This window comes from Acomys russatus, chromosome 21 (assembly GCF_903995435.1).
Source record: "Acomys russatus chromosome 21, mAcoRus1.1, whole genome shotgun sequence".
Lineage (NCBI taxonomy): Eukaryota > Metazoa > Chordata > Mammalia > Rodentia > Muridae > Acomys > Acomys russatus.
In genome coordinates this window covers 25,457,568-25,471,865 of record NC_067157.1, presented here as the reverse complement: position 1 = coordinate 25,471,865, position 14,298 = coordinate 25,457,568, and positions in this window count along the sequence as shown.

Here is a 14,298-nt window from a genome sequence, read left to right as displayed (position 1 = left end):
ATCCATTTGTCCACAAATTTTGGGAATTCCTTGTTTTTAATAGCTGAGTAGTATTCTATAGTGTAAATGTACCACAATTTCTTAGTCCATTCTTCTACTGAGGGACACTTAGGCTGTTTCCATGTTCTGGCTATTATGTACAAAGCAGCTATGAACATGGTTGAGCATATGTCCCTGTTGTGTGGTAGGGCATTTTCTGCGTATATTCCAAGGAGTGGGATAGCTGGGTCTTGAGGAAGCCCTATTCCCATTTTTCTGAGAAAGCGCCAGATAGCTTTCTAAAGTGGTTGTACTAGTTTGCATTCCCACCAGCAATGAAGGAGTGTTCTTCTCTCTCCACATCCTCGCCAACATGTGGTGTCATTTGAGTTTTTGATCTTAGCCATTCTGATGGGTGTAAGATGGAATCTCAGTGTCGTTTTGATTTGCATTTCTCTGATGACTAACGAGGACGAGCATTTCTTTAAGTGTTTCTCGGCCATTTGATATTCCTCTGTTGAGAATTCTCTTTTAAGTTCCAAGCCCCATTTCACAATTGGGTTGTTTGGTTTTGTGGTATTTAATTTATTGAGTTCTTTATATATTTTGGATATTAAACCTTTGTCAGATGAAGGGTTGGTGAAGATATTTTCCCATTCTGTAGGCTGTCGCTTTGTTCTCTTGACAGTGTCTCCTGCCTTACAGAAGCTTCTCAGCCTCATGAGGTCCCATTTATTAATTGTTGACATTAAGGCCTGGGCAGTTGGAGTACTGTTCGGGAAGTTGTTTCTTGTGCCTATGTGTCCCAGGCTCTTCCCCACTTTTTCCTCTATCTGAATTAATGTCTCTGGTTTTAAGTTGAGGTCTTTAATCCACTTGGACTTGAGTTTTGTACATGGTGACAAATAAGGGTCTAATTGCATTTTTCTACATATAGACATCCAGTTAGACCAGCACCATTTGTTGAAGATGTTATCCTTTTTCCATTGAATAGATTTGGCTTCTTTGTCAAAAATCAAGTGATCAAATGTGTGTGGATTCATCTCTGGGTCTTCAATTGTATTCCATTGATCCACCAGCCTATTGCTTTGCCAGTACCATGCTGTTTTAATTACTGTTGCTCTGTAGTACAGCTTGAGATCAGGTATGGAGATTCCTCCAGAGGATCTTTTATTGTATAGGATTGTTTTTGCTATTCTGGGTTTTTTACTTCTCCATATGAATTTGAGAATTGATCTTTCAATATCTTCAAAATATTTTGTAGGTATTTTGATAGGGATTGCGTTGAATCTGTACATTGCTTTTGGTAAGATGGCCATTTTTACTATGTTGATTCTCCCAATCCACGAACAAGGTAAATCCCTCCATCTTCTGATGTCATCTTCAATCTCTTTCTTCAGAGGTTTGAAGATTTTTTTGAGTAATTCCTTTACTTGCTTGATTAGAGCTACTCCTAGATATTTTGTATGGTTTGTGGCTATTGTGAAGGAAGTAGTTTTTCTAATTTCTTCCTCTGCCTGTTTGTCATTTGTATACAGGAAAGCTACTGGCTTTCTTGAGTTTATTTTGTATCCTGCCAATTTGCTGAAGGTGTTTATCAGCTTTAGGAGTTCTCTGCAATACCCCTTTTTAAACATTCTTTGGGCCAGGTGTGGTGGTGCGCGACTTTAATCCAAGCACTCGGGAGGCAGAGGCAGGTGGATTGCTGTGAGTTTGAAGCCAGCCTGGTCTACAAAGTGAGCCTAGGACCGCCAAGGCTACACAGAGAAACCCTGTCTCGAAAAAAAAAATTCTTTGGATAAATATTATGAAGTGTAATATTTAGGGCCGTCCAGTGTTGGCTCCTGATTGGTTACTTTTCTGCTGTTATTCAAGACTCTGACAAAGCAATTTAGGGGAGAAGTTGCTTACTCTTGGCTTACAGTTCCTGAGGGATACAAATCATCACAGTGGAGTCACCTTGGCAGCAGGCAATAAAGAGAGGATCTGGAGGCTTGCCAGTCATATTCATGAAGTGCAAAACAGAAAGTGGGGCCTGATCTACAGCCTCACCACCAGCCTCCGAGTGCCCACTTCCTCCAGTGATACTTCGTAAAGACTTGACAGCCTTCCTACACAAAGTCACCAGCTGGGACCAAATATTCAAATACCTGAGCCTGTGGGGGATGGCTTTGAACTTCAAACTACAGCATCCTGCTCCAGACCCCTATATCTTCACAGCTATATTTTACCCACCATGCACTCAGTCCAGCTTCAAAACTCTCCACAGCCTTTAACCATTCAAAAATTGCTTATAAATGCAAAGCATTGTCTGAGACTCAAGGCAACCTTCCACGACTCCCAGTAAAATAGAAATTAATTACTTACTTAATTAAAAACAAACAAATAGATGAAAAATAAGTTTCCAACAGGCAATGGCACAGAGTATGCATCTGTGCCCAAATGGAAGAATGAGATGAGGACGTAGCAAGGAAAGATTGAAGAAAAGCCACACTGAAAGTCAGCAGGGAAAAACATCAAGTCCTGCAGCTCCGTGTCAAGCATCTGGGACTCATGATGGCCTCATCTCAGTTCCAAAGAGCTTAGGTAACCCTGACCTTCTAGTTCTGCTGCCCATATCACATGTAGCCTCTTTCCTGGGCTGGGACCACTCTATGCCTCCAGGTTTCTGTAGCAGAGGTCCCATGGTCCTTGGGCCTCCCACATCCTAGAGTTTTCATCCCAACTAAGGTTTGTTCCTCACAGCTTTAAGAAAAGGCCTCTCAGCGCCTCCTCCCAGGGACTGAAATACTACCACACATTGTCTGACTTCAGTGGCTATAAAAGACTATAAGAGACTCAACAACCTTCGCCAATCTTCTACTCTTTATGCCTACAGAAGTAGTGCTATACGTGTGACACTATCTCATTCTGCTGTCACCCCAGGATGATGTCCTGTCTCCTGAGAACGCAGCTGTAACAGCATCTGTGAGATGATTCTGGGAAGACCTTCCCCAGGCAGTCTCTTCCCAGGAATAGAAAATCCCCTTCTGAGCTCTGTCTATCTTAAACATGCCTGTTCTCTCCTTTCAGTTGAAGTCACATTTTCACAAGTTGGAGCCTTTGATGGGTGAGGTCTTGCCCTTTAGACACCTTTCTTTTTGTCCCAGTACACAGAAGGAGGGTTCTCATTTAATGGTCCTGGTATCTCATTATTGGCACTAATATAATATTGTGCTTATTATTTTTTCTTCTTTTTTATTTTAATATATTTTATTAATTTATTCATATTACATCTCAATTGTTATCCCATCCCTTGTATCCTCCCATTCCTCCCTCCTTCCCACTTCCTCCTCCCCCCTCCTCTATGACTGTGATTATATATGATCCCTCCCCTGTATATGATCATAGGGTATCAAGTCTCTTCTTGGTAGCCTGTTATCCTTCCTGAGTGCCACCAGGCCTCCCCATACAGGGAACATGGTCAAATATGGGGTACCCGAGTTCGTGTGAAAGTCAGACCCCACTCTCCACTCAACTGTGAAGAATGTCCTGTCCATTGGGTAGATCTGGGTAGAGGTTCAAAGTTTACTGCATGTATTGTACTTGGCTGGTGCCATAGTTTGAGCACGACCCCTGGGCCCAGATCTTCCTGTCATAATGTTCTTGTAGGTTTCTAGGACCCTCTGGATCCTTCTATTTCCCCATTCTCCCTTGCCTCTCTCACCTAGAGTCCCGATAGAATGTCCTCCTCTCTGTCCCATTTTTCTGGGGTTCATTCTAACAAGATAACTCATGGAACAGGAGGGAAACCTCTAGCAGGAATCACTGTTTTAGAAAAAGCAAGGTTATCAGACAATAATTGATTAAAGAGCATGCAGAGCTTGTCAGATCTAGCCAATGGACAGCTCATTCTCCAAGGTTGTGAACAGAGTGGGCACTGTCTTTGACATGAATGCCAGTGCCTACGATTTGATCACTTCCCTTTGGAGGGGAGTCCCTGCAGGCACATAGAAGAAGAGGATGCAAGCTATCACTTGAGACCTGATAGGCTGTGGTCAGACTTTGAGGCAGGAGCCCCTTTCTATCAGAGGTCTAGGGGAGGGGAATAGGATGGAAGAGGGAGGGAGGGTGGGAACGGGAAGACACAAGTGAAAGGACAGCAATCGGGATGTAAGATGACTAAAATATAATAAAGAACATTTTAATATAATTGATTAAAGCAAAAATGTAATAAGATCTCTGAATATGATGCTATAGGAGTAGAAAATTTCCTGGACTTTGAAAGCTAAGAGTATAGAAGCCTCATGATTGTGGAAAGAGGTGACAATATACATAAGGAGATGACTCAAGACTAGAGAGATTCCCAAGGATTATGCTAAAGACTTTGAATTTGACTCTGCGAGGTGAAGGCCAGATGATGTTGTGGTCTGTATGTGTGTAGAGGTCTAGAGATAAGACAAACATCCTTAGAGGACAGTCAAGCCAAACTGGAAGGAATTCATGGGGCACAATATCTAACCCTCCAGCCAAATAAAACAGAAGTGATTAAAAAAAAATAATTCCTAACATTAGAAACTATTAGTCTATACTGATCAAACTATACCGTAGAAAAGGAATTCCTGGAGTGGAATACCAGAGAGCAGAAAGAGTATTTTTAAAGGCACAAAATCCTTTGCTTTTAAAATGTCAGTGCACTGATTATATAGGCAGGGTCTCGTGTAGCTTAGACTAGCCTTGAACTCACCATGAAGTCAAGAATGGTCTAGAACTTCTCATCCTACTGCCTTTACCTGTGAGTGCTGAGATTACCTGTCTGTGTCACACCCAGTTCATATGGTGCTGGTGAGGAAGCTCAGAGCTCCTGTATGGTACACAAACACTGGACCAACTGAATCATAGCCTTTCCTCCATCAATATACATTCAAAGAGCCAACTAAACTAACTGTATATGTTAAGTAAGAATGTACTCTAAACTGTAGGCCTACTAGCTACTGATGAGCTGCTTCTATTTCCATATTGGCCCCAGTGATCCCGGAGGCAGGGCTTGTACTACATGGCCAATGAATACGTGAGGAATTTCATGTTATTTAGTATCCTGTAAATGCAAGGCCCACGTCTGGTCTTTTGGAATAAGGCTAATTTCTTACAGCTAAACAGGAGTTCCGCCTTTTATTCATTCTCTGTTCCTTTGCTACCATATAAGCATGGCAACACACTGTACCAGCAACAGTTTGATACGAATATGTCAGCACAATTGACTGAACGTTTAGCTTCTTGACAAATATTCCCACACAAAGTAGGAAAATTTAGAAATTATTTTCCATTGTAGATGAATATAATTAAATCATATGTTCAAATCAGTAATAAAGATTTTTTTTCCAACTAAAGCCATCTGCTCCACAGTAGAAGAGTGATTTCTCAACTTTCCTCTATTGGTTTACTTCTATCTAATATAAACCACACTCTTCTCATAGAGATGAATATATGTGTATTGAGAAAGGCAATGAAGAATTCGGGGAAATGTAAATAGTTTTTGTGTTCTTTATAAACATTGGCAAACGTTGCCCAAATTCTGCCTGCATTTCCCTTATCCCTTTATCTTAGGAATTTGAACATGGAAATAAATTTTATTCTGTGATCTCTTACTTATAGAGACAGAAAGAAGTGGGGGAATGGGATATTGGCCTAATAATTTGGCATGAGATTTCAAAAATTTTAGTTTCAATTTCAGTTCACCTTTGGCATAATTTGGGGAATTTGTGGTGTTACCTGTCATGGATTTCTAGCCACAGCCACCCTTCTATATCACTGAGATTTTGATCATTGTCCAGTGGCCACAGGTAGAAACAAACGTTTTACATGATAGTACAAAACACTATTTAAACACACATCTGTGCATCTTCCCAAGTGCTTAGCTTCCATGTGGACTTAGATTGCAATAGCCTTCTTTTATTACATTTAGTGTATGTGTGTGTGTGTGTGTGTGTTTGTGTGTGTGTGTTTGTGTGTGTGTGTGTCAGAGCCAGAGAGTGTGGATATCAGGAGGTCAGGGGACAACTTGTAAGCATTGAGTTCTCTACTTCTATTAAGTGAGTTCTAAGGATGAAACTCAGGGCACCAGGATTAGAATCAAGCATCTTTTCCTGTCCATATGCATCCCCACTTTCAGTAACAAATTTCAAGTGAGTGTTTAGCCATGAATACACAGGGCTACATCTATTCTGTTATTCGTGAGCGAGGTGTTATCCATCAGAAAGATGCAAAACTATGTTATGGAAGAAACTTTGGACTGCTTTTCCAATCCCTGGTCACACTTAGACACACTACATCTTCTCTGTTGACATTTTTGGAAACATGTACACACTTAGGACCACCTTCTCCAAACTATCTCAGTTGATTAAAAATAATTTATGAGGTCATCTGATTAGAGCAGGGTGATTACCTAATCACAATGGCCAGACCACAAGGTCAATTGTCTAGATCCGGTTCTGAGCATACCTCCAATACTGTCAGATGGGTCAGCTCCACTCTGACCAAATGAACTCTATGTGGGTGTAGTCAATGCCCAAGGATACCCAATACACCATAACAACAAAGGAGAATGAGGCTGGGTATGAAAAAAACAACACAGCCACCCAAGCCTAGGCTGGCTATACTTTTTCCTGTGACTGTGAGGTATGAGGGCAATCAGATCCAGGATAGATTTTTTTCCTGAAGTCCCTCCCCGTCTCACATCTAATCCACCCCTGCTGTCATGTGCATACTTTGGATTCTCTCTTAGCCTTTGGGATATGCCCCGTGGGGCAATTATGTCTCAGGAGTGCACAGATTGAAAGCAGGCCATAGGGAAAGCCAATGTATGTGAGAAATGGGGACTTTTTGTTTGTTTGTTTTTGTTATAGAGAACATGGGAGCTTTAAGGACAAAACGCCTCAAACTTGCAAGAGAAGCACAATGTGCAAATGTTGTGGTTGGTACTGATGGAAGCAAAGTGACAGATTTGGAATGGGAGCCATGACCCTTCTGCATGTGGTCCTGCGTGGCTAAAGAAGACCCATGTTCCATGTTCCAGGTTGTAAAGAGCAGTACACAGAAAGTGACCAAAGGACATGTGGAAAGCAAAGCTGAGCAAAAGGACACAAGACGTGGAGAGCCAGCTGCAACTCAGTAACTAGAAGGTGACACCTTAGATGGAGGAGACTACTGACATTTCAACCACACAATAATAAAAACCAAATATGTAGCAGCAACAGTCAGTCAAAGGTCTAATGACGATATTATCTTCAGATGGAAAAACTGCGTGAATTGGCTGTTTCTTGGTGGCTATTTTAAGCTGGGAAGATGTAGAGCAACACTGCAGAGAGACTGAAAATTTTAATAGGGCCCAGTTTAATGTTGATTAAATGTTGGAAACTTGGGCTTCCTGAATGATAAACTTTGTCTCCATCTACACTTCCTCCGATCTCACTCTCTTAACTCTGCTACCCTCATGGTAAATTGTAACCTTGTTTCCTGGACTATACTAACCAAAATTTAGTCATGGACTTGGTAGAAAATTCAACAACATGGAAATGGGAGTGGGGTGGGGGCGTGAAGGACCTGGGCATTTTCCATCTCAAAGAATCTTCCTAGTTTGTAGATGTAAGCACAAAATAGTAAGTAAAGCCTCTCACTTAAAGTGCACAGAATTTGTTGCTAAGCATAGGATTTTATGAAATCTATTAAATATACCCTGACTAGTATGGGAGTTTCTTGGATATACATAGATTTAAATGTAAAGGGTTATTTATGCAAATATGCTCTAAACATTATAAATGGCACATCAGAAAAATGAACCCCACAGTTTTAATGAAATTTTCCTATTGCTTGGGAATCGTCAGTGGAATTTTTGGATAATGGCCTCAGCGAGTAGCCTGTCCTTTGTGGAAGTCTGAAGGGATTATAAGTAATAGGATTATCGCTTGACTTTCATCTTGCATGAACACCTTCCGGGGTAAACGAAGAGCCAAAAATCAGTCTTTTATTCTACGGGCCTCTCTTAGCAGAATATGTGTACCAGCCGAGGAGAGATCACTGACAGTGTACTGAACTTTGGGTCCGACTCTGAGAGCAAAGAGGAACGAGTCAAACTTACAGAGAAATTGTTGACAATTTCCAGCCGTCATTAATGTTCAGTGCTCCCTTGGATGTCAGCCACGTTCCTACCTTTAATCACTGGACACCCTTTGGATAATGCACCACACCTGGGACTAAGGATAATTTACCACTTGCAGATGGGCTAGCTGTGCAGTTCACTCTGACAGAAGTTTGCATTTATTCTGGGTCCCAGAGGCTTTCCTTTTATAGTGCAGTTATATCCACTAAAATTATAACTTCCAAAATTCTGTTCTATTTTATTGCTCTCACGAAGTATTTATGACCTCTACTGCTTAAGTGGACGTTGTAGAGATTTATGGCTCAAAACATTCAGGGGAGAGACTGGAGACTGGAGGCTGCTGCTGCTGCTGAGCCGAAACCTTGGAAGGACCCTTTACAAGATGCCAACAGAGAAGCATATTTGGCTTTAGTGTCTGAGGCTTTTAAAGTATGTTGGCTTATATAAATTAATATATCGATCACCCTCCTTTCTCAGAGTCACACTATGTGGGGCAGTGAGAAACCAAGTCCCTTCTTAAGGGTTTAGGGAGCTAATTAGTTGTGACTCTTGGTATTTGTGTGCTTATGTCCAAAGATCTCTTTTGGTGGCTTCTCACCTACTTTTCCTGTCACTTTCCTTCTCTTCTGTAACATCCACTGTTCTTACGTAGTCTGAAAGGAAGTTTTCAGAATGTTAGCGGATAGCTCTCAGGAAAACATAGGTGAAGAAATCTTTGAGTTTTTACTGTCTTTTTCTGCCAAATTACAGAATTTGCTTAAACTGGACCAGAACCTACAGAGAACAGAGCTACTGTAAAAGCTGGAGCAGGGAGCAAACTGTTGAGGGGAGAGCAGGACACTCTTGACACTCTTCCACTGGAGGAGAAATAAGTAGCTGAAATGGGTCAGATTCTCAGGATGTCCATATTATGGACATGCACAAGTGACTGGCTGTCTCTACCAATACAGCATTGATGTAATGTCCAGTAGATCAACTAGACAATGTCCAATCAGTAAAAAAAAAAAAAAAAAAAGAATGCTAAGCAGTTATTTAAACTTACTGGCATTATGGATTGTGACATGATAAGACCCTTTAATCAAGTTCAATTCTGACTCCCTCAACAGTACTTACTACTAAGGGGTTAGAATTTGGAAAGTGACCCCACCAGATCCCCAAGTAACCTATAGTCATTCCCCTCAGAGTGGTAAGGATGTGTTGTCCTTCAGAACAAGAAATAGGAATGTTTAAGCATCTCTCATTTAGTCATACTTGGAAAGCTGCTAGGAGGAAAAGAAAGATGGAAGAGATGTATTAAAGTTCTTTGGCAGCATAACTGCTCGGCTACCTAACGTCCTCTGTATCTTTTGCTTTACCTGTGCTCCCTGTACATTAGCCATAGTGACCTACCAGCAGACCACATCATGTTTCTGCAGGCCTGAGACCTGCGAAATATGGTTAGTCGCTGGGATGAAGAGAAAGAACGTCATTTTCCTTATGTTCCTGTCTCCCCAGGAAAAGTCACCCCTCCCCCACACCGCTGCATCCCTAGACTACATTCATTTACTTGGGGACCTATTGAATTGTGTCACAACCCTTATCAGTTTCCTTACCAGACCACAGATTATTGTTTGAGGTTGGGAATTACGTGGTGTGTTGTTTTTCATTCTGGTAATCACGTATCCCTTTTCTCAGAGGAAGTGGTTAAAATAATTGCACATCGAATAGATGAAAAACAATGACTGAAAAAGAAAAAAAAAAAATCACAACTGCTTTTCAGCATCCAGTCACTAGTTTAATGGCTAGAAGAGAGTGCTTGATCAGAAGTGTCCAAAATCGCTGAGGTGATAAAACCATTTGTTCTGTTTTCTAGTATTGCCCTTAATTTAATGATTGTTATGCTAAATCCAAGGCCTTGACCTCTGTACCTGTCTTGGTTTGATTTGGGTTGCTGTGATAAAACACTGACTAATACCAGTTAGGGGTTGGAAAGGGTTTACTTTAGCTTACAGGTGGCCGTCCTTCACTAACTGAACCAGAGGCAGAAAGCTGGAGGTAGGAATTGAAACAGAGACCAAGGAGGAAGGCTGCATAATGATTTTGTGTTCCTGCCCAGTGACAGTGACTGGGCTGGGCCTTCCCACCATGAGCATTAATCAAGAAAACACCCACAGATACATCCACAATGCCATGAGGATAGTTCCTCAGTTGAGGTTCTCCGCCTCTCCCCCAGGGTGACTATAGTTTCTGTTAAGAAGACTGACCCAAACTGAACCACACAACAGCCTCCCCCTTTTTATTCCTTTGTGGGGTCTTTGAATTCATCATTCTCTCTGACTGGTAGACTTTAGGTTGAATGATCTCACAACCTGCTATGTTGAACCCCCCGCCTGCAAGTGCCTGACCCCAGAAGGAAGCTAAAGCAAGTGCTCACAAAATTATTTTGAACAAGAACAGATGAATAGAATTTGAATAGTTACCCAAGAACCAGGAATACGAATCAAAGGTTATTTGATTTTCAAGTAAACTCTCAAGCCTGCTAATCCCTAATCCAGCTATTCCGTGTGGGTATGTCAAACTGTGATTCAAATAACTACTAGTAAGTCTTCCACTAAAGTGGATTAATGGAAACATTAAAATGGCACACAGTTTTAGGATAAAAAAACATTAATGTTGGTACTCAATATTGACCAAGAAAGAAGGACTTAAGTTTTGAGATGGAACAAAATTAATTTTTAATATAAACAATTTTAAAGTTTGTGTACTGCCTTTACATATGTGTATGCTCCCCAATTTTGTGTGGTGCCTAGGCAGGTCAGAAGAGGGCATTTGATCTCCTGGAACTGGAGTTATGGGTGGTTATGAGCTACCCCATGGGTGCTTGGACCTGAACCTTGGTCCTCTAGAAGAGTCATAAGCGTTCTCAATTGCTGAACCATCTCTCTAGCCAGCCTCGTCCCATTGCTACTTTTATTTCTGTATATTTCTGTATTAGCACTGTATCATGAAATAGATACTGCTACTTTTCTGCTTAAGAATAAGATGGCATGAGAAAAGGGTTATTTTGGCTTACAGCTCCAGAGGGGAGAGCATCCACTGCACAGATAAGATATGACAGCAGTCAGGAAGGCGTCCTGGCAGGGGCAGGAAGTTCCTCATCTCATTCAGCCAAACACAGTTAGCACAGATAGTACAAGAAGTGGAGCACAGCTTTAAAACTTCAAATTGCCACCAGAGGATAGGCTTCCTCCACCAAGGCCCCAAACCTTTCTAAGACAGGACCACCCAATACAGTGAACTGAGTATTCAAATGTGTGAGGCTATGGGAGATGATTCTCATTCAGACCACAACAGGCATGAAATAAGCTGTTGTGATTTAATTTTATTTTTTGCATGTTTGCATAATCATGTTGAAATTTTGAAGTTCATACCTACAAATTGCTCTGTTGCACTTTTGAACATTGCTTATGAAACTCTTCAGTTGCGGAATGGGTTGAGACCCAAAGAACGTGTAACTTGCAATGACTGAGGAAAGACAGAGTATGCTTCACTGAGCGGTGATGGTGTTGAGAAGATGACTAAGGCAAACTTAAGAATATGGCTACCAGAAGAGAAACATACAGATCACAAACCTGGCCACAGAACTTTGATCTACGATCTATCCTGCCCACAAAATATGCTAGACCAACGGTGCCACAAAGCTTGTGGCAGTAACCAACTAATGTCTGATTTGACTTAAGGTCCATTCCCTGAGATGGAACCCATACTGACACTGCTTGGATGACCAAGAAACAGATAGTACATAGCCTAGAGACCTAAGGTAATGCTAAATATCACTCACACACACACACACACACACACACACACACACACACACACACACACACACACAGGGATAAAATGACTCCTAATGACATTCTGCTATATTCACAGATCATTGCCTTGGTTGGCCATCATCTTGTTTGGCTAATCTGAGAAGCTCCCTCCTGCGGCAGATGGAAACAAATAACAGAGATTCACAGCCAGATATTCCATCCAGAGAGAGGCCTGTGGTCTAAATGACATGCCTTTATCAAATTCTCCCCTTCGTAGCTCAGGGAACCCCCAAGGAAGAGGAGATCAAAAGAATGTTAAGAGCCAGAGGGGGGAAGGGATGAAGGACACTGGGAGAATGAGGCCCTCTAAATCAACTGAGCAAAGCTCATATGAACTCACAGAGACTGGGGCAGCAAGCACAGGGCCTGCACAGGTCTGCACCAGGCCCTCTGTGTATATATCATGGCTCCCTGTTTAGTGTTTTTCTGAGTGTGTGAAGGAGTGAATCTCATTCCTTCTTTGGAGGTTCTTTTCCTTCTTTTGGTTTTCGTTGTCCAACTTTAATGTCATGTTTTTGTTTGTTTTATTTTGTTATATTTTTTTGTATCTCTGAGAAGCTTGTCTGTTTCTAATGAGAGACAGAATGGGGGTGGATCTGGATGGAAGGGAAGTGAGAAGGATCTAGGAGGAGAAGAGGGAGAGGAAAACTGTCATCAAGATATACTGTGTGAGAAAAGAATGTATTTCCAATGAAATGGGGAAAGAAAAGTTAAATTTATGTTGATTCATTCTTATACAGCAAGACATACAGTGTTATATGTGTATTAGCTTCTTTACTTCTCCAAAAACCCTAAGTCATGGGTTCAAATGTTACATGATTTTAGACGTGATAGGATAGAGACTACAAGAAGACAGAGACATTTGATTACAGTCATAGCACAGCTGAGTGGGAAGGACAGGACTGCTGTGTACACTACATCACTATATTCAATGACAAATTTTTTTGAAGTAGAAAATTTGCCCAATGTAAAATAATTAACTTGCTCAAGATGTAGTTTTATAAACAAAAGGCAGAAGCTAGATCTTAGAATTGGAGATGTCTATTTTTAAGGTGAATTTTGTTATTTATTGGTTAAATATGTATGTGTTTACATGGGTATGTGTGCATCTGGAGGTCAGTGGCTTAAGATCACCCAGAGCTAGAGTTATAAGCAGTTGTGAGCCTTCCAACCTGTTTTTTTTGTTTTTTGTTTTTTTTTGTGTGTTGTTTTGTTTTGTTTTGTTTTTCTTTCTTTCTCTTTTTTACTGACTTCAGGTCCTCTGCTAAAACAGCAAGTTCTTTTAACTGATGAACCATTTGTCTTAGTTAGGGTTTTATAGCTGTGAAGAGACACCAGCACCAAGGCAACTCTCTAAAAAGAAAACGTTTAACTGAGGTTGGCTTACAGTTTCAAAGGTTCAGTCCATTATCAGCATGGAAGAAAGCATGACTTGGTGCTGGAGGAGCAGAGAGGTCTACATTTTGATCTTCAGGCAGCAGAAAGATCCACTGTTCCACACTGAGTAGAGCTTGAGCCTAGGAGACCTTAAAGCCCGGCCCCCACAGCGGCACACTTCCTCCAACAGGGTCAACCCTTTTAATAGTGCCATTCCCCATGGGCCAAGCATGCAAACACACAAGTCTATGGGGGCCACATGTTTACAAAGCACCACACCATCTTTCCAGGCAGGGAACCGAAAATCACTATTATTCTGTAGAGTAGCTCTCCACACCCTATATCATTGATAGGTACTGAAATATGCTAGCTGGTTTTATGTCAGCTTGACTCAAGCTAGAGTCATTGGAGAGGAATGAACCTCAACTGAGAAATCTCCACAAGATCAGAGTGTAGGCAGAGATGTAGGGCATTTTCCTAACTAGTGATTGATGTGGGAGGGTGCCGCATAGAGTGTGGTGTCATCCCTGAGCTGGTGGTTCTGGGTTCTATGTGGATTTACATTCAGAATTTTAGACTCACCAAAATAGGAAAGACGGTGTCTTCAAGGTCGCCAAATACAAAGATCCAAAACACTATGAATGTAACATTTATATAATCCTTATTGTTTCATGGTTCTTCTTGCTTTATGTAGTTTATTGTATATATGCATAATAATAGAAATGTATATGCAAAAAAGAAAAATAATTTTTCAAAAAAGAAAAAAGAAAGTAGGTTGAGAAAGCTATGGGGAGAAGCTAGTAAGGAGCACCCCTCCATGGCCTCTGCATCAGTTCCTGCTTCCAGGTTCCTGTCCTGTTTGAGTTCCTGTCCTGACTTCCCTCATTGATCGACTGCTACTTAGAAGTATAACTCAAATGAACCCTTTCCATTTCAAGTTGCTTTTGGTCT